At 41.7% G+C, this 21,581-nt stretch overlaps 1 protein-coding gene across 6 annotated transcripts in view; it reads left to right on the plus strand.

Annotated features, from left to right (window-relative positions):
* The window catches only part of ADGRL1 (adhesion G protein-coupled receptor L1), a 427,170-nt gene that overhangs the window by 318,721 nt on the left and 86,868 nt on the right, over positions 1–21,581 (plus strand). Inside the window, exon 1 of one of the 6 annotated variants that reach the window (XM_088480322.1) lies at positions 3,664–3,690. The exons of 4 other annotated variants lie outside the window; for them this stretch is intronic. The gene's annotated coding sequence lies outside the window, so the exon portion shown is untranslated. Of the gene's footprint in view, positions 1–3,663; positions 3,691–3,845; positions 3,870–21,581 lie in introns of those variants that run through there. One more of the 6 variants, XM_088480323.1, reaches the window with a different exon arrangement.

The raw sequence follows: 21,581 nt of genomic DNA on the forward strand, positions 1-21,581 counted from the left end.
TAAAAGGTACAAATTGTACATACATACAGTAGAAGGTACATAAGGTACAGTCATAGAAGGTATATAGGGTACATACATAAAATGTACATAATTTACATATGCAGAAGTTACATATGGTGCAAACATAGAAGGGTCATTATGCACACACATGGAAGATACATAGGGTACATATGTAAAAGGTACGTACACAGGGTACATATGTAGAAAGTATTGTAGGTTACATACATAGAAGATATATAAGGTGCAAAGTGTACACACATAGTTGGTATTCAGGGTACATACATACAAAGTACATAGGGTACATATATAGAAACTATCAGGTAGATAGGAAGGTATATAGGGTGCATACTTATATAGAAAGCACACACATAGCAGGTACATAGGGTATACTCATAGAAGTTACAGTACATAATGTACAGAAATAGAAAGTATATAAGTTGCATACATACAAAGTAGATAGGACACACATGTAGAAGGTACATAAGGTGCATATATAGAAAATACAAAGGGCGCACATACATAGAAGGTATATACATAGTAGGTGCATAATGTACATACATACTAGGGGGCAGTACTATTAGCTGTAATACTGTATGCCACTCGTTGTGTTACGGCAGATCGCACATCCCTAACATCACAAATGTTTCATTTCTTCTATAGAGGTGTGTACAGAAGTCAACCATGTGGAGGCTACATATATGACAAATATATACACAGCCGCAAATTTTGGCACATTACACCCATTCATTGAATAGACCCTATTAGAAGGTATATACATAGAGGATACATACATAGGCCCTCATTCAGAGCCGTACGCTCTGAGCATAGCGCACGCTCTGAATGAGGGCCGGGCTCCATTTTCATGGAGCGTCCTCCTGGACGCTCGTATAGCTGTGGGTCACCACCCACAGGCTATACGAGCGTGCATTGTGATGGTCGCGATGGTCGAGACCATCGCGACCATCGAATTTGCGAGCCGGAGCCTGCGGTTGAGGTTTTCAACCGCAAGCTCCGGAGTGATTTTGGCTCTATCAGAGCCAAAATCACTCCCACTGACATCACTAGTGATGTCAGTGGGCCGGCTTCTGACGGGAGGCGTTCCCGTGGGAACGCCCCCGTCAGGGAGGCACGCCCCCGGCACGCCCACCAAAGGGGGCGTGCTGTCAATCAACATTGACAGCACGCCCCCTTTGATCGGACACAACGAGCGAAGGACTTTCCTTCGCTCGTCGCGTCTGGCGCATGCGCACGACGGAGCTCCCTCCGTCGTGCGCATGCTCAGTCCATAACATCGACCCACTTGCGAGCGGACAGCCGCTTGCGAGTGGGTCTGAATCAGGCCCATAGTACAGTAGGTACATAGAGCACACACATAGAAGACACATAGGGTACATATGAAGACATAGAATTGTGCTGGGTAATGTGTAATCATATACTTTATAGAAATATTAAGTAACTATTAAACTGTAAATGTCTGCATGCACTTACTCAATGCTGGCGAATAAAGTACTTTGATAATTATAAGCCCACAACGTCACCCACTGACTAGTGATTATTCTCTATCCAGCCAGGATTCAGAATGCATTACTCTCCAACACACTGGCATCCTTATACATGTTAGGGCACATCTAAAAGTGTATGATACTGTACATATATCACACAGCCACACAAAGTGAATATTTGCATGAAATTAATTGTTGCTTGATGATATTTATAGACACATGACCTGTAGTTATACTGTTCAGTGGACACACACATAATACTCTGCAGTCACAGTGCTCTGCACATCCCTCGGTTTTCAGACTGATAGGTCTCTGCAGGCCTCTGTTTTTGGCACAGAGCTAGATGCATTGTGGATTTAAAATGTTTAACCCTTTGCTTTCCATTCCAGGCTCGTCTCATTAATATAACGCTTCTATCCTCAGGACGTTCTGCCAAGGCTGTCACGCTCTTCTCTTTCTCCCTCTGCCTGTCTCTCACTCTTAGTGAGTTTCTTTCTGTTGCTCCTTCTCTCCTCTGCCTCAAACTGGCTGTCTCTGTCTTTCTATGTGTGTCTCTTTTATATGTAATTGTTTTATCTCTCAACCTGAATGACATTTCCCAGTTTGTGTTTCTGAGTCAGGTATTTGCTTTCTCTCTGCTTGTCTTCATCTCTCAATATGTTCCTCTGCCCCGGAGTTATCAGATGGTGGCAAGGTTTAGCACTTCATAATTCCTATTTCCATGGCTGTGAGATAAGGAATGCTAAACCTTAGCACCTTTTGCTAAATCCTGCTCTATTTTAAATTCTCTGCCTGTTCCTAACTTTGCTGGTCTGTAAATATCAATAATAACTTTTGTATTGCAGATTCCTTGAGTATGTCTCCCCCTGAAACTCTCCCTAGTCATGCACCCCTGTCCTCCTGGTTCTACATCCCTTTTCCACCGACCTCCTCTTCTCCATTCATCTACTCTTACTTTTCCGTTTACAGAGCCCGGGGAGCCATGGACTCGTTTTCTAACCATCACACTTCAGAAATTCCCTCCCTAACCATTGTGCCCTTGTAATTTCCCTAATTGCTTAAATTTCTTCCTAGTTCTACCCTTTCTTTTCATGTCCTCATTTCCTTAGCCAACATATTTTCCACACTCCCCCATCCCCCCTTAAAATCTCTTGTTGCCCTCATATTTCGTACATCCCTTTACCTTTGCCCTTGCACACATTCTCTTTTCCTCTTGCTTCCTTTATAGTATTCACTTCAACATTGCTGCTTATCCTCATTTCAGTATAGCACCTTGCCCCCACTCCATTCTCTTGTTCCTCCTGTTTTAGTAAAGGACATTAATTCCCCTGCTTGTTCCATCTTTTTACCCCAGTCGTCTCTTACCCCCCCCCCATATCCCTTTTTACATCTTTGCAGGTCCTTTCAGTGGAATCCACCCTGCGCTTCACCTTCTATTCCCCCTTTATCATCCTTACTCGATACCCTATCTCTTGCCATGCTTCCCTTACACCCATCCTGCTGTACCCTTACCCCACCCCTTTCTAGCCACCTCTCTCTTTACAGGACCCTCCACTGGGAACTCAAGTGTCCCTCCCTTTCCCAACATCACACAATGGGTATATAGATCTGGGATTGTCTTGTGTGTGGTGGGGGTATCTTGGGGTGGAGGGAGGGGTAGAGTTCATACCGTAAGTGGTGGGGAGGGAAGGTTTGGTAATGACACTCATGAATATCTTTCTCTCCTTTTTCCTATCCTCTTTTTCATTTGATATTTTTCTCTCTCTTTTTTTCTGATGCGTGAATAGAAGTGGAGCAAAAAGGTAATTTTCATTGGTCCCTTCCTGTTACCCTCACGGTGACTCGTTAATTCCGCCCATAATTAATGTCGGAATCCTAATTTTTCCTTTTCTCTCCACCCCCCCTCCTCTGTTCCCCCCTCGCTGACCCTATTACCCTCTAATCCCTTTCGCTTTTTAAGGATTACAAGAGCTGGAGTTTATTTGAACCAGTATAAAATCCTGACAGTCCCCACAACATGGAGAGAGAGAGAGAGGATTTAGCACTGTAGTGGGTCAGGGTTGTGCGGCAGGTGTACAGATATGCTAAATGGAAGGACAGGTGCTACATCAGGAGACTGTGTAGACGAGTTCAGCATTTTTGAGCATTAGATGAGACGGAGACGTTGGCAGGAATAAAAGATAACAATGTACAACTTTATTCAGCTAAGTAATGTATCCGGGAAGAATATTTAATGAGGCACCTATGGTTTCTCTAAGTTATTAAGTTAAGGTAATGAAAGAGCAGCCGCTTTAAGATGTCTGGCAGAGAGGGAGGTCATTGGTCCAGTCTTCGGGAAGGTATAATAAGATCTCTGGCAGAGAAAGGGTTAGTGAAGTGATGCTTTCCTTTGTATTAACAGGATCATGGCAGATAAAGGTTTAGTGGTGCAATACTCTGCAACCTCCAGCCGCCCTTCATTCCTCACTCCCCTCCTCTTATCCCCGTCATGTTTCCATAGCAACCCCAGAAACCTGGCCTACCTCAATTACTCCCCTCAGCTTTCTCCTATTCTCTCACTCTCTTCCCTCCGCTCAGCACCTCTCTCCCACTCTCTATGTCACTCTTCTTTTTCTTAATTTAATTATCATTTAATTTTCTTTACATTTTTGTTCTGCCTTCCTCACCCTCGTTATAAAGAAGGGAACGTCTTCTCCCTCGCAGCACTTACATGTCTGTCAGGGAAGGGTTTGAAGGTAGTTCAGCAGCAACACCTTATGTAAAATGTACACACTGTCTGCACATAATTTGTCCACAGAGGCACAATAATACACACAATATATGAACATATAGACAAAAGTCTACACATACTATATGTATTTATACACATGGAGCTATAATGGATTAGATTTAAACGCATTAACATGGATACACATGTATATAATATGGACGTAGTACATTTTCAGATGGTCTGGCTGCTCCCTGAGGATTTGGGAAAATGCTCAGAGATCAGGTGATGGGGGGAAGGTTTGTGGTGCTCGCTGATAACATACAGCACCCTGTGGTGATGATTAACCTCTCGTCTCTCTGCTCTGTGCCGCACTCTGATTACTAACGCCATTAATCTGGTCTCTCCTTCCGCCTGTGCACAGACCTGTCTATTGATACAGGAAAACGGACGGCTGGAGCTTTCTCTGTGGGTGTAACTTTTAAGATATGAAATTTCTTTTATTGCTGTAAATAACTTTTCCACGTAACTCCTAACATTGATTCTATCCTCATTGTTTTGCTCAGAATAACTTTTATGTCACACTATTGTTCTATAGAACCCCCTCTGTTGATCTATTTAAATTGCTCATCTATTTCCATATCCTCCATCATTTCCCCCTAATATTCTATATATTCTGAGCTATCCCTATAACTCTTTCTATTACTCTATGTACTCTAACCTCTTTGTACAACTCCTGCTATATACTGTAACTTCTCCCTACAATTACTATTATTCCATATACTGTAACCTCTCCCTACAACTCCTACTATTAATCCATATACTGTAACCTCTCCCTACAACTCCAACTATTACTCCATATACTGTAACCTCTTCCTACAACTACTATTACTCTATATACTGTAACATCTCCCTACAACTACTATTACTCCATCTACTGTAACCTCTCCCTACAACTACTATTACTCCATATACTGTAACCTCTCCCTACAACTACTATTACTCCATATACTGTAACCTCTCCCTACAACTACTATTACTCCATATACTGTAACCTCTCCCTACAACTCCTGCTATTACACCGTTTGCTGTAACCTCTCTCTACAACTCCTATTATTACTTCATATACTGTAACCTCTCTCTACAACTCCTACTATTACTCCATATACTGTAACCTCTTCCTACAATTACTATTACTCCATATATTGTAACCTTTTCCTACAACTACTATTACACCATATACTGTAACCTCTCTTTACAACTCCTACTATTACTCTATGTACTCTAATCTCTTTTTACAACTGCTGCTATATACTGTATCCTCTCCCTACAACTACTATTACTCCATATACTGTAACCTCTCCCTACAACTCCTACTATTACACCATGTGCTGTAACCTCTCCCTACAACTCCTACTATTACTCTATGTTTCTGGTGGAAACTGAAGGTTCAGGAACACAGCAACAGAGTGATATAAATGACACAAAGCATACACAGTTTAAGTTAATGAATTAAAAGGATTTATTGGTAGTTAACTTCGATTTCTAATTAATTCCGATAATGGACAATCACCCGGGAGCCTCATCCTATCACAACAGGCCGGATGGTACCCAGACCCAGCACTTTCTGCAGTCAGCTTGGGAGATGGGATTTAAGACTACAGACTTCCGCATTTCACACCTAATTACTAGGCTCCTAACAAAGACCGGATACTATATACCTTATATGATCATAATATTAAAACAAGTATTAACAATAGGGGGCAGCATTGCCTCAAATATTGACATTTATATGTTCAAAGCTCATTGCTTTCTACAGTAAATATCACACAATCCTAATCAAAATATATAACTACAGCAAATTCCTTTGAAAATCATATCAAGTGGCACCTTCTAATAAAACAATAGAATATATGGTTAACATAATTGAATATTAGTATCAAACTGCATAATACAATCACTAATATATACATTAAAAGTACTCTGAACAGTTTACCAGCAAAATAGCACAACAGCCATTTTGTTTGTATCACCTATCACACTCCATATACTGTAACCTCTCCCTACAACTCCTGCTATTACTCCATATACCGTAACCTCTTCCTACAATTCCTACTATTACTCCATATACTGTAACCTCTTCCTACAACTCCTACTATTACTTCATATACTTTAACCTCTCCCTACAATTCCTACTATTACACCATATACTGTAACCTCTCCCTACAACTCCTACTATTACTCCATATACCGTAACCTCTTCCTACAATTCCTACTATTACTCCATATACTGTAACTTCTCTCTACAACTCCTACTATTACTCTATATACTGTAACTTCTCTCTACAACTCCTACTATTACTTCATATACTTTAACCTCTCCCTACAATTCCTACTATTACTCCATATACTGTAACCTCTTCCTACAACTCCTATTACTCCATATACTGTTACTATATCTGTTATTAATCCGTATAACCTCTCCCTATATTTCTTCCTTTTTCTCCATAAAGCCTCTACAACCTCTCCATACAACACGTCCTAATACACATTATGCTGCAACCTATCCCTATAACATTTCCTATTATTGCATGTATTGTAACCAATATTGTAACCACTCACTAGAACTCTTACTATTACTTCATATAACCTCTCCCTATAACCCCGCCTATTACACCATATGTTGTAACCTATTCCTATAACATAACCTATTATTTCATATATTGTAACCACTCCCTATAGCGCCTACTTTTACTCCATATAACCTCTCCCTACAGATGTGTCCTTACTATGAAGTACTAAAATTGTGCAAAAGATTCCTCCGTTTTTTTCCGCAGTATTTAGTTAGAGTGGTGCGCCAAGTTATAGGTCCTTCATAATGTGCAAATGCTCTCAAAACATGCCTGTTCGTCTATATGAAATATGCAAGAAAATAGCACTTTCAATTGCTCAAAATTTGCGTTAAAGTCGCATAAAATTAGCCAAAAAGTAGCATAATATTAGGGGAAAAGTAGAATCATATTAGTGAAAAAGTAGCAAAGAGCGTGGAGACTAATCAGCATTACTATGGGGTCTAGTTACTAAGCAGTGTTAGGAGACAGAGTGAAAAGTGATAAGGTGCCAGCCAATCAGCTGCCAACTGTCATTTTTCAAACACAGCCTGTGAGATGACAGTTAGGAGCTGATTGGCTGGTACCTTATCACTTTTCACTCTGTCTCCTAAAACTGCCTAGTAAATAGACCCCTAAGTATCAATAAGACTAACAATGCGCTAAACATGGAAAAATCATGTAGTACATACAGTATAATACAGTGACCTATGACATACAGTACATGACAAACAACAATATGCAGTATGACATTATTTTCAACATTTAGCTGCTTTGTCAGATTTCTTATATATCAATGCTGATTAGTCTTCATGCTATTTGCTACTTTTTCACTAATATGATGCTACTTTGCCCCTAATATTGTGCTACGTTTAAGCAAAATATTTGTCCAAATTTTGTTCAATTGAAAGTGCTATGTTAAGTACAGTAGTGCCAGCAGTGTGACTATACAGTCTCAAAACCTTAGTGCGAGATATGGCTACACTCTAGTGCACAGGTTCTCAAACTCGGTCCTCAGGACCCCAAACAGTTCATGTTTTCCAGGTCTCCTCACAGAATCACAAGTTAAATAATTATCTCCACCTATGGATCTTTTAAAATGTGTCAGTGAGTAATGAATACACCTGTGCACCTGCTGGGTGACCTGGAAAACGTGAGCTGTGTGGGGTCCTGAGGACCGAGTTTGAGGACCACTCCTCTAGTGAATATGTGATGTGCTGGGAGCAAAGCTGAGTAAGGACACATCTGTGCCATCCTCCCATTGCTTCCTATACTGTAACATCTCCCCTAATTCCTACCATTTCTTCATACCTCTCCCTACAAAATCTCCTACTATGCCAAATTCTGTTATCTATCCCTATAACTTATTCTATAATGCCATATTCTGTAACCACTCCCTATAACTCCTCCTGTTACTCCCTATAACTTATTTATTATTCCTTATAACCAACCCTTTAACTTCTCCTATTACACCATATACACTATATACTGTATTCTACCCAATAATCCTTCTATTTTCCAATATAATCACCCTATGGTTTCTCCTATTTCTCCTTACTCACTCTCTCTAAATATATTCCTATTATTCATTACCAATGCTTCCAATCACAACCTACTGTTACTGCATATAACATCTCACTATAGCCTCTCCTATTATACTATATACTGTAATAATCACTAAATCTCCTACTATTCCTTTATACAATACCTCCCTATAACTTCTCCTAGTACACCATATACTGTAACCTACCCATACAACTCCTCCTATTTCCAATATAATCACCTTATGATTCCTCCAACTGTATTTCTTTATATACACTCTCCCTCAAGTACTCCATATAAACTATCCCTATAACTTATCCTATTATCAATATAATCCCTCCATATTACTCCATGTTACCTCTCCCTATAACTCATCATATCGCTCCATATAAACTCTCCCTATAACGCCTCCTATTATCCATATAATCTATCCCTATAATGTTTCTTATTACTTCATATAACTTCTCCATATAATTCCTCCTATTACTCCATATAACTAATCCCTGTACTCCAAATAACATCTACCTACGTATAACTCCTTCTATTACTCCATATTCTCTTTCCCTATAACTACTGCTATCACTCCCTATAATCCTATAACTCCTCCTATTACTCCATGTAACCTCCCCTATAACCCTTCCTATTACTCCATGCAACCTCCCCCTATAATTCCTCCTATTAATCCATATAATCTCTCCCTATAACTCCTCCTATTACTCCATGTTACCTCTCCCTATAACTCCTCCTATAACTCCATGTAACCTCTCCGTATAACGCCTCCTATAACTCCATGTAACCTTTCCCTACCTATAACTCCTCATTTTACTCCATATTGCCTCTCCTAACACAGAACCTCACCCTATTACACCTTTTAACTTCCCATATGACTTCTTATTCCCTATTCAAGTACTCACATTAGTTCATATAACTTCTCCTTTTCACTGTATAACATTTTCTTATAATTCCATCATAGCTGTTTCATATAGCCCTGTAAGGCATGCTCCATCTTTAAAATCCTTATAGATTAGATCATTGTTTAATATGTTTATTCCCATGTAGCACCATGTAAGCATCTACCTCCCCCTATAGGTGCCTTCTATATTCCCTTTGTTTGTGTCCCTCTTTGGGAAGAGAGACAAACTCCACCAGTCTCCACCCCACATCTCATGATCTGGTGACAAAATTGTCTTTACATTGTAGGCTTTTGTCACTTCTAACGGCTTCCTTTGTGAGCAGGCGGATCCCACACCACCGTACAACACGCACTGTCTCTCTGACTTCACTCTTCTCCCTACAGGTGTCTGAGATTAACTCCCTTTCTTTCTGTGTTGCTGTGTAAGCTGTCTAACTGAACTAAAACCTGTTACAAGAACACCCCTATAAGAAAATTTTACAGCCAGGCCATCCCCGTTACTATAAAGGACCTCCAGTTACAAGGACACCCCTTATAGGAATATGGTTAATAAATCTGCCTGTCATAGAACATATCTAAAATCTAGATGGTTGTGCAGAAAGGCTCATTGGTTTCCTCCTGATTTGGTGATACAAAGGATAGATGATACAGTTCCTTGGTTTACACCTGGTGTGGTCATCTCAGGTTGAGGATAGGCAGAAAAGCACTTGGCTTTATACCTTCTGTGGTGAAACTGAACAGAGGCAGAAAGCATTCCATTTTATTCCCGGTGGGTTCAAGCTGAGCGTAGACAGAAAAGCACTTGGTTGTATTCCTGGTGAGTTCAAACTGAGGAAAGGGAACAAAGTACCTTGTTTTTGTCCTTATGTAGACACATTGAAGATACAGTAGACTTGGTTTCCTTCTGGTGAGATCAAACCAAGGATAGGCAGCAAGGTTCCTTCATTTTCTCCTGGTGTGGTCAAAGTGATGATAGTCAACATTTAGTTTCGAGGATCTGCATTTATCAGAATCTTCAAGACCCAGAGTTCAAACTTTTGTCTGTCTTTATCTACCCCCTGACCATCCTTGATTTCAGGATGACTCTGGTCTATAAAATATTTGATTAAGATTGTATTTTCATGTGTGTGGTATTTCAGAATGTTTGCTTGTATGTTTTAGGTAACAACAACCATTTGCACAGAAGCACATGGAGTCATTCATTAATTTGAAATGGAAACAAGTTTTTTGGCCAAAAATTAGCAGAAAAAAAAAAATCAAAATTCAGCAAATGTACTGTGAGACAGAAATATTGATGGGGTGTTCTTATAACGAGGAATTTGTTTATGGGAAGGAAGATGTTGGGGCTGTAAACTGTCTTATAAAGGGGCATGTTCTTATAACATGGGTTCAATTGGTATCCGGATAGAAGATAGACAATGAATAGGTTGATGGTCAATAGGTCGACACCAGATGGTCGACATTCAGTATGTCGACATGGGCAAAGGGACGACATGTACAAATGGTTAACTGACAAAAGGTCGACATTGCAAATGGTCGACAAGGTTAAAATGTCGTCAGGTTTAAATGGGCGACACAAAAATGGTTGACACATGGTTTTGTCAAAATTTTTAAGGTTAGGGTCAGGCACTTGGGGGAGGGTTAGGGTGCCGAAGGGGATGGTTAGAGTTAGGCACTAGGGGGAAGATTAAACTAGGGTTATGTTTAGGCACTAGGGGGAGGGTTAGGTTTAGGCACCAGGTGGCGTTTTAGGGTTAGGCACTAGGGGGCATTTTAGGGTTAGACACTAGAGGGAGGGTTAAACTTAGGGTTAAATTACAAAACAAAGTGTCAACCATTTTTGAGTTGAGCATTTGAGCCTGTCAACCACTTAACCCTGTCTACCTTTTGTCCCTGTTGACTTATTGCACGTGGACCATTTGGTGTTAACCTATTGACAATCAACCTTTTTATTACCGATCTTTTATACCACATCTGTTTAAATTATAACATTTTCTACAAGTGCTAGAGATCAAACTATATAACTAGCCCTACACTGCCCACAAGAAGTCTTGTAGAAATATTAACACACTTACTACTTTTGGAACATGGTCACCAAGACCTTGGGTTAGTGACTTAGACGAGAGGGCAGGAGGTGTAGTTACAGGGAGTTGTAGTGGGAAATAGTTACTGGGGATTATTGTGAGTCTGCCTTACAGAGAGTTGTTCTGAAGGCTTAGGGGCTTTTTTTTAGCAGAGGATGAAAATCCCTACAGACCTTGAAACCGGCTGTTTTCACAGACAGTAGGGCTTGTTTTTTGTTTCTTTCAATACAGGAAAGGGGTTATTGCCAGTAATTGTTGCTGTGGGAGATAACCACAGAGATTCACTGTGAAAGCTTGTCCTTGTCTTCACGTGGGGGAGACTTTTTAACAAGGTGACAGTAATAGACCAGGAGCAATTAAAAAAATCCTTTATTCCTACAATAAAGATTTTTTTATGCAATAATATGTTAAAAACTTTCACAAATATTGATTATTCTCAGAGGTGATCTATTCTGCTCATGTGCAGCACGCATATCCGCCTTCTCTTCCAGTCCCCTGGCAGCGGTGTAGCGGTCTGTGACTGCTGACATCACTGCGGAGGTCTGATGTGATTGGCGATCCGCTCCGCAGCTCTCTGCATGTGGGTGCAGAGGGGTTAATGATGGGGTGGGGGGAGAGTAAATCATGGACACAAGAGTTAACTGTAGCAACCGGGGGGTGGGTGTTATTAGTACAAAAAAACTCCAAAAAAGTTTTTCAGCACTGGGGGGTTGAGAATAATTTAGGGGCCCATTTATCAAATAACACATTCTCAATGTGATCAGGGCGCGATATTATCGGCCAAAATCACATTGATTATGTGATAATACCGCCAGCATGTATAAAATAGCACACGTAGGGATAGTGGCTCCGACAGGAGCCCTTCCCTGCAATGTGCTCGGACTGAAGTAACCACATCAAATGTCTCTTCACTCCTCTATTGGGACTCCTGCATGTGTGCCGGCCATTGCTAGTGAGGGTTTCTATAGGCTACAGCAGCTAACGCCATCTTCAGATAAATCGGGTAAATCTGACAGCTTCGCAACCCACATAGAAACTATGGGGGCTGCATCTGCTGTTGGAAATGTCCCACGGATGTTTTCATAGAATATGCCGCAAATATTGAAATATAAATAGGCACCTTAGACACAAAGGGAGTTTACTGTCACATGGGTGGCAGGTAGGAGTGGCTATAGTTCAATGGATCCTGCAGAAATTGTGGTTGGGGATAACGTACCACTGGAGGGTAAGGAACAATGCCACTGGGAAATCTATTGCCACTGGGAGGGTGGAGTGTAATATTACAATGGGGACCAATAGATGCTCTAGACATATTTTGTTCATAAAAATATTTTATAATATTTATAAAATTATGTTTTGGACTAAATTTATTTATTTTTTAAATCGACAATATATGAGTTGACCTTTGGAAAAAAATGTTAGTTAAGTGATTAAACTCAATTTTATTTATTTTGAAATTAGTGGGACTGAAGCACAATTATGGGTTTTCTATTCCACTACGCATGCCTAAGCCGTCACATGACTAAGTTCACGGACCTGGCTAAGCGATACTCTAGCTCTTACCTCTCTGGGCCAGTATCTCTGTAGCAGAAGATACACTTTTAAAATCATAGTTGTCGCTAGGATCAGGGTCATTTTAACACTGGAGAGTTTAATTTAGGTTTAGTTACAGAGAGTTCTAATGTGGCTTAGTTACAATAGAGAGTCACTGTGATGTATAATTACAGAGGGCTGTAATGAGGCATAGTTATGGAGAGTGTTAGTGAAGTATAGCTAAAGAAAGTTGTATTGTGGATTAGTTACATAGGGCCTGATTCTCTACGATCGCTATTTCGATCGCATGCAGGTCTGCTGCGATAATATGCTAATGACTGCAATCGCAAAGCTAGTGTAGAGCCGACCAAAGCCAGTATAGAGACGCCCACTACTGCTATCTCACATCTGTAATAGCTTGCAATCCTGCATATACATCCGGAACATCGAGTAACATCGCCCCCTCACGCACAATTACAGCAGGTCTGACCTTACTCAGGAATTGCTAACCTCATCACACACAGTGAGTACACAAGCTGCGTATGCCGTCGTAGTGGCTACTTTATGCACGTCCAAGTAACGGCATTGAAACAGACAGGCGCACCTGCGTTTCTCAGACCACTCCCCTCTCACCACCCCCAAACGCTGACCTGACGTCACTCACTCTGCGATGGCTTTGTATCTGCGTAGGTGATCGCAGAGCGATCGCAATGCTAACTCACGCAAGTGCACTGCGGTAAAAATGCATGTGCAGTACGCACCATCGACCGATCTGCCTAGGCGGTTGCAATTGTGATCCATGATGAATCAGGCCCAGAGCGCGATATAGAGGCTTACTTACAGGTGGTTGTAGTGAGACTTACATACAAAGAGGTGTAGATCACTTATGGAGGATTGTAATGTGTTGAAATTAAAGGGGGTTCAGTGATGCATAATTACAGAATGTTTATAGTGAGGCATTGTAGCTAAGGGGCCTGATTCAGCAAGGAACGCAGTTGCTAATACGCACACAATCAACCAATTGTTGCGTGAACTATCCATTGCAATAGGGACTGAGATTGCAGTGACTATGCAGACCCATGACACAGTGATTGACAGGAAGTGCTGTTTGTGGGAGTTAACGGGGGGCGGTTGGCAGAATTCAGGCATGCATAAATTATCCACTGCAATGCCGTACGCTGTCTGAGGCCTCATAGCGTGCGTGTAATTTAGCAATTTTTGAGTAAGGTCAGAGCTTGTACAAGTGTGCATGAGGCTGCGATGGTACTCGATTGTAGTGCTGCTTAGTTACAAAGGGTTTTAGTGAGCTATTGTAGTGTGGCTTAGTTCCAGTGCATCCGTAAAGTATTCACAGTGCTTCACTTTTTCCACATTTTGTTATGTTACAACCTTATTCCAAAATGGAATAAATTCATTTTTGTCCTCAAAATTCTACACACCATAATGACAACGTGTAAAAAGTTTTTTTGCTATTTTTGCAAATTTAATTAAAAAATAAAAATAAGAAATCACATGTACATAAGTATTCACAGCCTTTGCCATGAAGCTCAAAATTGAGCTCAGGTGCATCCTGTTTCCACTGATCATCCTTGAGATGTTCCTACAGCTTAATTGGAGTCCACCTGTGGTAAATTCAGTTGTTTGGGCATGATTTTGAAAGGCATACACCTGTCTATATAGGGTCCCACAATTGACAGTGCATGTCAGAGCAAATTTCAAGCATGAAGTCCAAGGAATTGTCTGTAGACCTCTGAGACAGGATTGTTTTGAGGCACAAATCTGGGGATGGGTACAGAAAAATATCTGCTGCTTTGAAGGTCTTAATGAGCACAGTGGCCTCCATCATCCGTAAATGGAAGAAGTTCAGAACCACCAGGACTCTTCCTAGAGTTGGCTGGCCGTCTAAACTGAGCGATCGTGGGAGAAAGGCCCTAGTCAGAACCTGATGGTCTCTCTGTCGGAGCTACAACATTCCTCTGTGGAGAGAGGAGAACCTTCCAGAAGGACAACCATCTCTGTAGCAATCCACCAATCAGGCCTGTATGGTATAGTGGCCAGACGGAAGCCACTCCTTAGTAAAAAGCACATGGCCGCTTACCTGGAGTTTGCCAAAATGCACCTGAAGAACTCTTAAGACCATGAGAACCAAAATTATCTGGTCTGATGAGACAAAGATTAAACTCTTTGGCATTAATGGCAGGCATTATGTTTGGAGGAAACCAGGCCCTGCTCATCACCAGGCCAATACAATCCCTACAGTGAAGCATGTTGGTGGCAGCATCATACTGTGGGGATGTTTTTCAGCGACAGGAACTGGAAGACTAATTAGGATAGAGGGAAAGATGAATGCAGGAATGTACAGAGACATCCTGGATGAAATCCTGCTCCAGAGCGCTCTTGACCTCAGACTGGGGCGACGGTTCATCTTTCAGCAGGACAACGATACTAAGCACACAGCCAAGGTATCAAAGGAGTGGCTTCAGGACAACTCTGTGAATGTCCTTGAGTAGCCCAGCCAGAGCCCAGACTTGAATCCGATTGAACATCTCTGGAGAGATCTGAAAATGGCTGTGCACCGACACTTTCCATCCAACCTGATGGAGCTTGAGAGCTGCTGCAAAGAGGAATAGGCGAAACTGTAATTGTTGCCAAAGGTGCATCAACAAAGTGTTGAGCAAAGGCTGTGAATACCTATGTACATGTGATTTCTTAGGGTTTTTTTTTATATGTTGTCATTATGGGGTATTGTGTGTAGAATTTTGAGGACAAAAATGTATTTATTCCATTTTAAGGCTGTAACATAACAAAATGTGGAAAAAGTGAAGCGCTGTGAATACTTTCCGAATGCACAGTGGTTGTAGTGTGGCTTAGTTATAGAGGGTTGTAGTGCAGCTTAGTTACAGAGGGTTGTAGTGTGGCTTAGTTACAGAGGGTTGTAGTGTGGCTTAGTTACAGACGGTTGTAGTGCAGCTTAGTTACAGAGGGTTGTAGTGTGGCTTAGTTACAGACGGTTGTAGTGCGGCTTAGTTACAGACGGTTGTAGTGCGGCTTAATTACAAAGGGTTGTAGTGTGGCTTAGTTACAGAGGGTTGTAGTGCGGCTTAGTTACAGACGGTTGTAGTGCGTTTTAATTACAAAGGGTTGTGTGGAGGCTTAGTTACAAAGTGTTGGAATGAGGTATATTTACAGAGAGCTATAGTAAAGCTTGATCGCAGAAAGTTAGTCCGGTATAATTAGAGAATTACAGAGTTGTAGTGAGTTATACTGACTCTTACATATAATAATTGTGAGATATAGTTACAGAGGGATATATTGAAGTATAGTTACAAGGCTATAGTGGGGCTTAGTTATAGTAAGGCGTTGTGACAAAGACTTATAGTTAGAGTGAGATATAATTACTGCACTTATAGTGACACATTGTTACAGAGATATAATGAGGTATAATTATAGAGTTATACAAACTCATAGTGACAGAGAGGTATAATTGCAGAGAAGTATCGCGACTCATAGTTACAGAGATTTATGGGAGGTATAAAGTTACTGTGAATCATAGTAAGGTATAATTACACGTTTACATTGAGTCATAGGGCCGGCGAAAAGTGCCGTTTGGAGATAAGTTTCCGCGGATTCGGACTTTCTGCCTCCATATTCAATTCCAGGACGATTTCGCCTAAGCGGAAACTCTTGCCCTTCTGCTCCACGGGAGGTTTTTGTCCTCCCTGAGCTCGCCTTAGGACTCCTGCGTTATGGTTTGTCAGGTGTACCGCCCCAGTCAAACTCCCCACCTGCCACTGCCAATGTGATATGCGGAAAAGTATCTCCTATGAATAGCAGGTGAAAAAAAGTGCAAAATCCTTATTTTGGGGTGCAATCGTGGGGAAACGATTCAGAACCCTCAGGATAGCCCCCCAAAGGACAAATCATCAAAAAATTTACCTCAGAACACCCCAAGAAAGTACTTTCGTTTTCTGGGTGAAAAAGTAAAAATTGGGGTGACAAGCATAAAAATTTGTGAAATAGACTTCTTGGGGGTCTGCAAGGATGGGTCAGGTGTTTTTGGGATTGCAGGTGCCGGCAACAGGTGCGTTTTTGAAGTTTTTTAAAAGTTCACTTTAGAGACATGAAAATATGCTAGCACCCATTTTCAATTACCCCAAATTTGACTGGACTACTTATTTTCACCTAAAAATACTGCTTTATGCCATTCTTCACCACTTTTACAAAGACGCTAATAAGAAGCAATTTAAATTACTTAAGTAGCCAAAACACTTATTAGGGCTATTAGTACACATCTACATTTGTTCCCTATGTTAGTGCATCTTTTTTTGGGGTACAGATTGATTTCCCCAATTCTGACAGTACTTTCCGCCTGTTCCGCATTCGCCGCTTTCCTTTTTCGCCTGTTTAGGAATTGAATAGGGCGAAAAGCGGGGATGCGCACGGAAAGTATTTGCCTCTGAAACAGACGAATGAGGCGGAAAGTCGGCAGGTGAAACTATTCTGACTTTTCGCCTCGAATTGAATACGGGCCATAGTTGCAGAGGGAGAAAATTTAGTTTAGTTACAGAGAGTTATATTGAGGCATAATTACAGAGAGTAATAATGAAGCATAGTTGCAGTGTTTTATTTAGGGACATAATAACAGAAGGTCATACCAAGGTATAGTTACAGTGGATTATATTGATGTGTAGCTACAGACTGTTATATTGACAATAAGTTGCAGAGGATTGTATTGAGGCCTAGGTGCAATTGTTTGTAGTATGGCTTCATTACAGAGAATATTAGTGGGTGTAGTTTTAGAGAGTGCTGTGGGGTTATAGTAGAGAGCTGTATTGAGGTATAGTTAGAGAGTTGTAGTGAGGTATAGCTATGAGAGTAGTAATGAGTATAGTTATAGAGAGCTATACTGAGACATAATTAAAGATAATAATGAGATGTAGTTAGAATACCGACGCACAGGAGCCGTCTGACGGAATCCCGGCATCAAAATCCTGTCATCGTCATCGATCACGTCACTTGGTTGTCTATTAGCCTGAACTGTTCGCATGATTGCGGTAGGAAAATCCTACCACAAGCACTGCGAGCAGTTCAGACGCCTTTCGATGTACTCGATTAATCAAATAAATAGCGGAGATGACGTAGGATGCGAGCGGCCAGGGGGCGTCTTTACAAAATAGCGAGCGCATGTTTCGTTCGCCCGCTCAGACATAGAGGCGTCAACAGACCGCAAAGAGCGAGCGCTCAATTTAAATAGCCGGCCCCTTTTTCTGAACGAGCGAGCGCAAATAGCGTCCGGCTCTGAATCAGGCCCTTAGTACTAAAGATTGGCATCTAAATAACGCCGAAATCCAAACAGACGGCTTCCCGAACGAAGGTAAGCGGGGACAGGGTTAACGTTAACCGCGGGAGGTTCAGGCACCCCCAGGGAGGGTTAGGGTTAGGTACCCTCCCGGGGAGGGTTAGGCCAGGGTAAGGGGGGGTTAGGGTTAGGCACAACCAGGGGGAGTTTAGGGTTCAGGCACCCGATAGGGATGGTTAGGGTTAGAGGAGGGGGAGAAGGGTAGGGTTAGTATACTTACCTGCCCTGTCAGGGTTTCCGGCGTCTGATTTTCACCCGGCGACTGATTTCATACCCAACCCATAATAATAATAATAATAATAAGGCATAGTTACTGTGTTATACTGAGGCACAGGGTTGTAGTGAAGTGTAGTTACCGGGAGATATACAGTATGTTAGCAATATTACAGAGAGTTATAGCGAGGTGTAGTTACAGAGTGTATAGTTGCAGCGGCTTGCAATGAGGTGTAGTTACAGAGTGTATAGTTGCAGAGTCTTGTAATGAGGTGTAGTTACAGAGTGTATAGTTGCAGAGGCTTGTAATGAGGTGTAGTTACAGAGTGTATAGTTGCAGAGGCTGTAATGAGGTGTAGTTACAGAGTGTATAGTTGCAGAGGCTGTAATGAGGTGTAGTTACAGAGTGTATAGTTGCAGAGGCTGTAATGAGGTGTAGTTACAGAGTGTATAGTTGCAGAGGCTAGTAATGAGGTGTAGTTACAGAGTGTATAGTTGCAGAGGCTTGTAATGAGGGGTAGTTACAGAGTGTATAGTTGCAGAGGCTGTAATGAGGTGTAGTTACAGAGTGTATAGTTGCAGAGGCTGTAATGAGGTGTAGTTACAGAGTGTATAGTTGCAGAGGCTTGTAATGAGGTGTAGTTACAGAGTGTATAGTTGCAGAGGCTGTAATGAGGTGTAGTTACAGAGTGTATAGTTGCAGAGGCTGTAATGAGGTGTAGTTACAGAGTGTATAGTTGCAGAGGCTTGTAATGAGGTGTAGTTACAGAGTGTATAGTTGCAGAGGCTTGTAATGAGGTGTATTTACAGAGTGTATAGTTGCAGCGGCTGTAATGAGGTGTAGTTACAGAGTGTATAGTTGCAGAGGCTGTAATGAGGTGTAGTTACAGAGTGTATAGTTGCAGAGGCTTGTAATGAGGTGTATTTACAGAGTGTATAGTTGCAGCGGCTTGTAATGAGGTGTAGTTACAGAGTGTATAGTTGCAGAGGCTTGTAATGAGGTGTAGTTACAGAGTGTATAGTTGCAGAGGCTTGTAATGAGGTGTAGTTACAGAGTGTATAGTTGCAGAGGCTTGTAATGAGGTGTAGTTACAGAGTGTATAGTTGCAGCGGCTGTAATGAGGTGTAGTTACAGAGTGTATAGTTGCAGCGGCTTGCAATGAGGTGTAGTTACAGAGTGTATAGTTGCAGAGGCTTGCAATGAGGTGTAGTTACAGAGTGTATAATTGCAGAGGCTTGCAATGAGGTGTAGTTACAGAGTGTATAGTTGCAGAGGCTTGTAATGAGGTGTAGTTACAGAGGACCTAATTCAGACCCGCTCGTGAGCGCTCGCAAGGCCCAGTGCAATGTTGGCCCAGTGCGCATGTGCACGACGGAGGCGGCTCCACCGTGCGCATGCGCGAGACCCGGATAGCGACCGGCAAACCGTTGCTCTGGGTCTCGCTACAAAGGGGGCGTGCTGTCGATGGTGAGTGACAGCCCGTCCCCTTTGGTGGGTGTGATGGGGCGTGGCTGCCAAGACGGGGCGTTCCCATGGGAATGCCTACCATCTAGGGCCGGCCCCACTGACATCACAAGTGATGTCAGTGGGAGTGCTCTCGTCTCTGATAGAGCCGAAAGTACTCCAGGGCTTGCGGCAACGAGACCCTACCACAAGGGTCTTGTCGCAAGCCCGATGGTCGCGATGGTCTTGACCATCATCCTGGCCGCTCGCTATAGCTGTGGGTGGTCACCCACAGCTATACGAGCGGCCAGGGGGCCGCTCTAAAAATGAAGAAGGACGTCCCTGATTTAGAGCGAGTGCTCTGTCAGAGCGTCTGGCTCTGAATCAGGGCCAGAGTGTATAGTTGCAGAGACTTGCAATGAGGTGTAGTTACAGAGTGTATAGTTGCAGAGGCTTGCAATGAGGTGTAGTTACAGACTGTATAGTTGCAGAGGCTTGTAATGAGGGGTAGTTAGAGTTAGTTATATTGAGACATATTTACAGTGAGCTGTTGAGGCTTTCGATTACACACAGTAATAGTGAAACATAGTTAAAGAAAATTATATTGATGTATAATTACAGAACAGTTATAATGACACACAGAGGTATAATTGCAGAACTGTAGTTGTACAGTCATAACAAAGTATAGATAAGTTGCATGAAGCAATTACAGAGAGTTGTGGAAATACTCAAATATAAATAGGTAAAATGAAAGAAGTGTTGAGTCCAAAAAGTTTTTTCTTCCAAGTGAGGTATTTACATTTTTTCCAAGTTCCTGTGGTGATCATGAGTGCAGAGGCCATCCTTTCACATGCAATTCAAAAATATGGATAGGAAAAAAGGACATTCTGTAGCAGTTACCTGGATAGAAGATAATGACGAGTGCATTTTAGAGCCAGTGGCAAAAGAGGAAAGTAGCTTTTAGCTTTGTCGCAGAGTGCCAAGTTTTACTAACAGCCTGAAAGTACTGCACCAGGAAGAGCAATCTGATATGTCCAGAGAAGTGATTCTGTTGGGCTGCATAGAAATGTTTGGGAAAAAAATGAATAATGTCTGCTTTAATGGTGTTTATGCGAGCCCCAATCTTAGACATGTCACGGATGCTCTGTTAGCTTGTGTGAGATAGCCTGGAGACATTTTTACACTGGACTATTGATGTGAATGTTGGTTGTGGCTGCTGTTGACTGCCGTCTGAAAAGAAGACATATTAAGAGACTTTTAGTTGCAAAATAGCTGGCTCCAGGTCTTCTATCAGATTGATTTACAGTAGTCAACAACAGATAGATTAGCTGGCATAGTAAAATCATTGTGCATTAGCAATGTTTTGGCTACTCTGTTAATTGGGGGTTCGGCCATGAGTCCTAAGGCAACTGAGTATATATAGGAAACAAAAAAGGTGTGCAAAATTAAAATGGAAACCATCAAAAACAGACTGTCAGTGATCCAATGGGTTTGTGGGGTTAAGAGATAATGTTTAGGATCCAGCATAGGGTCCAGCATATCTTCTAAAAGGATGATAGAAAAGAGTCAGTTATCTAGGCTGTGGGCTAAGTGAGAAGGGATGGACAAAGGAGACAAGTACAGACTGCTACATGACAAAACAGAGAAGAGAGGGCCATGTTAGTAACTAGAGCCA

The sequence above is a fragment of the Taudactylus pleione genome, unplaced genomic scaffold (assembly GCF_031769625.1).
Source record: "Taudactylus pleione unplaced genomic scaffold, aTauple2 ptg000253l, whole genome shotgun sequence".
NCBI lineage: Eukaryota > Metazoa > Chordata > Amphibia > Anura > Myobatrachidae > Taudactylus > Taudactylus pleione.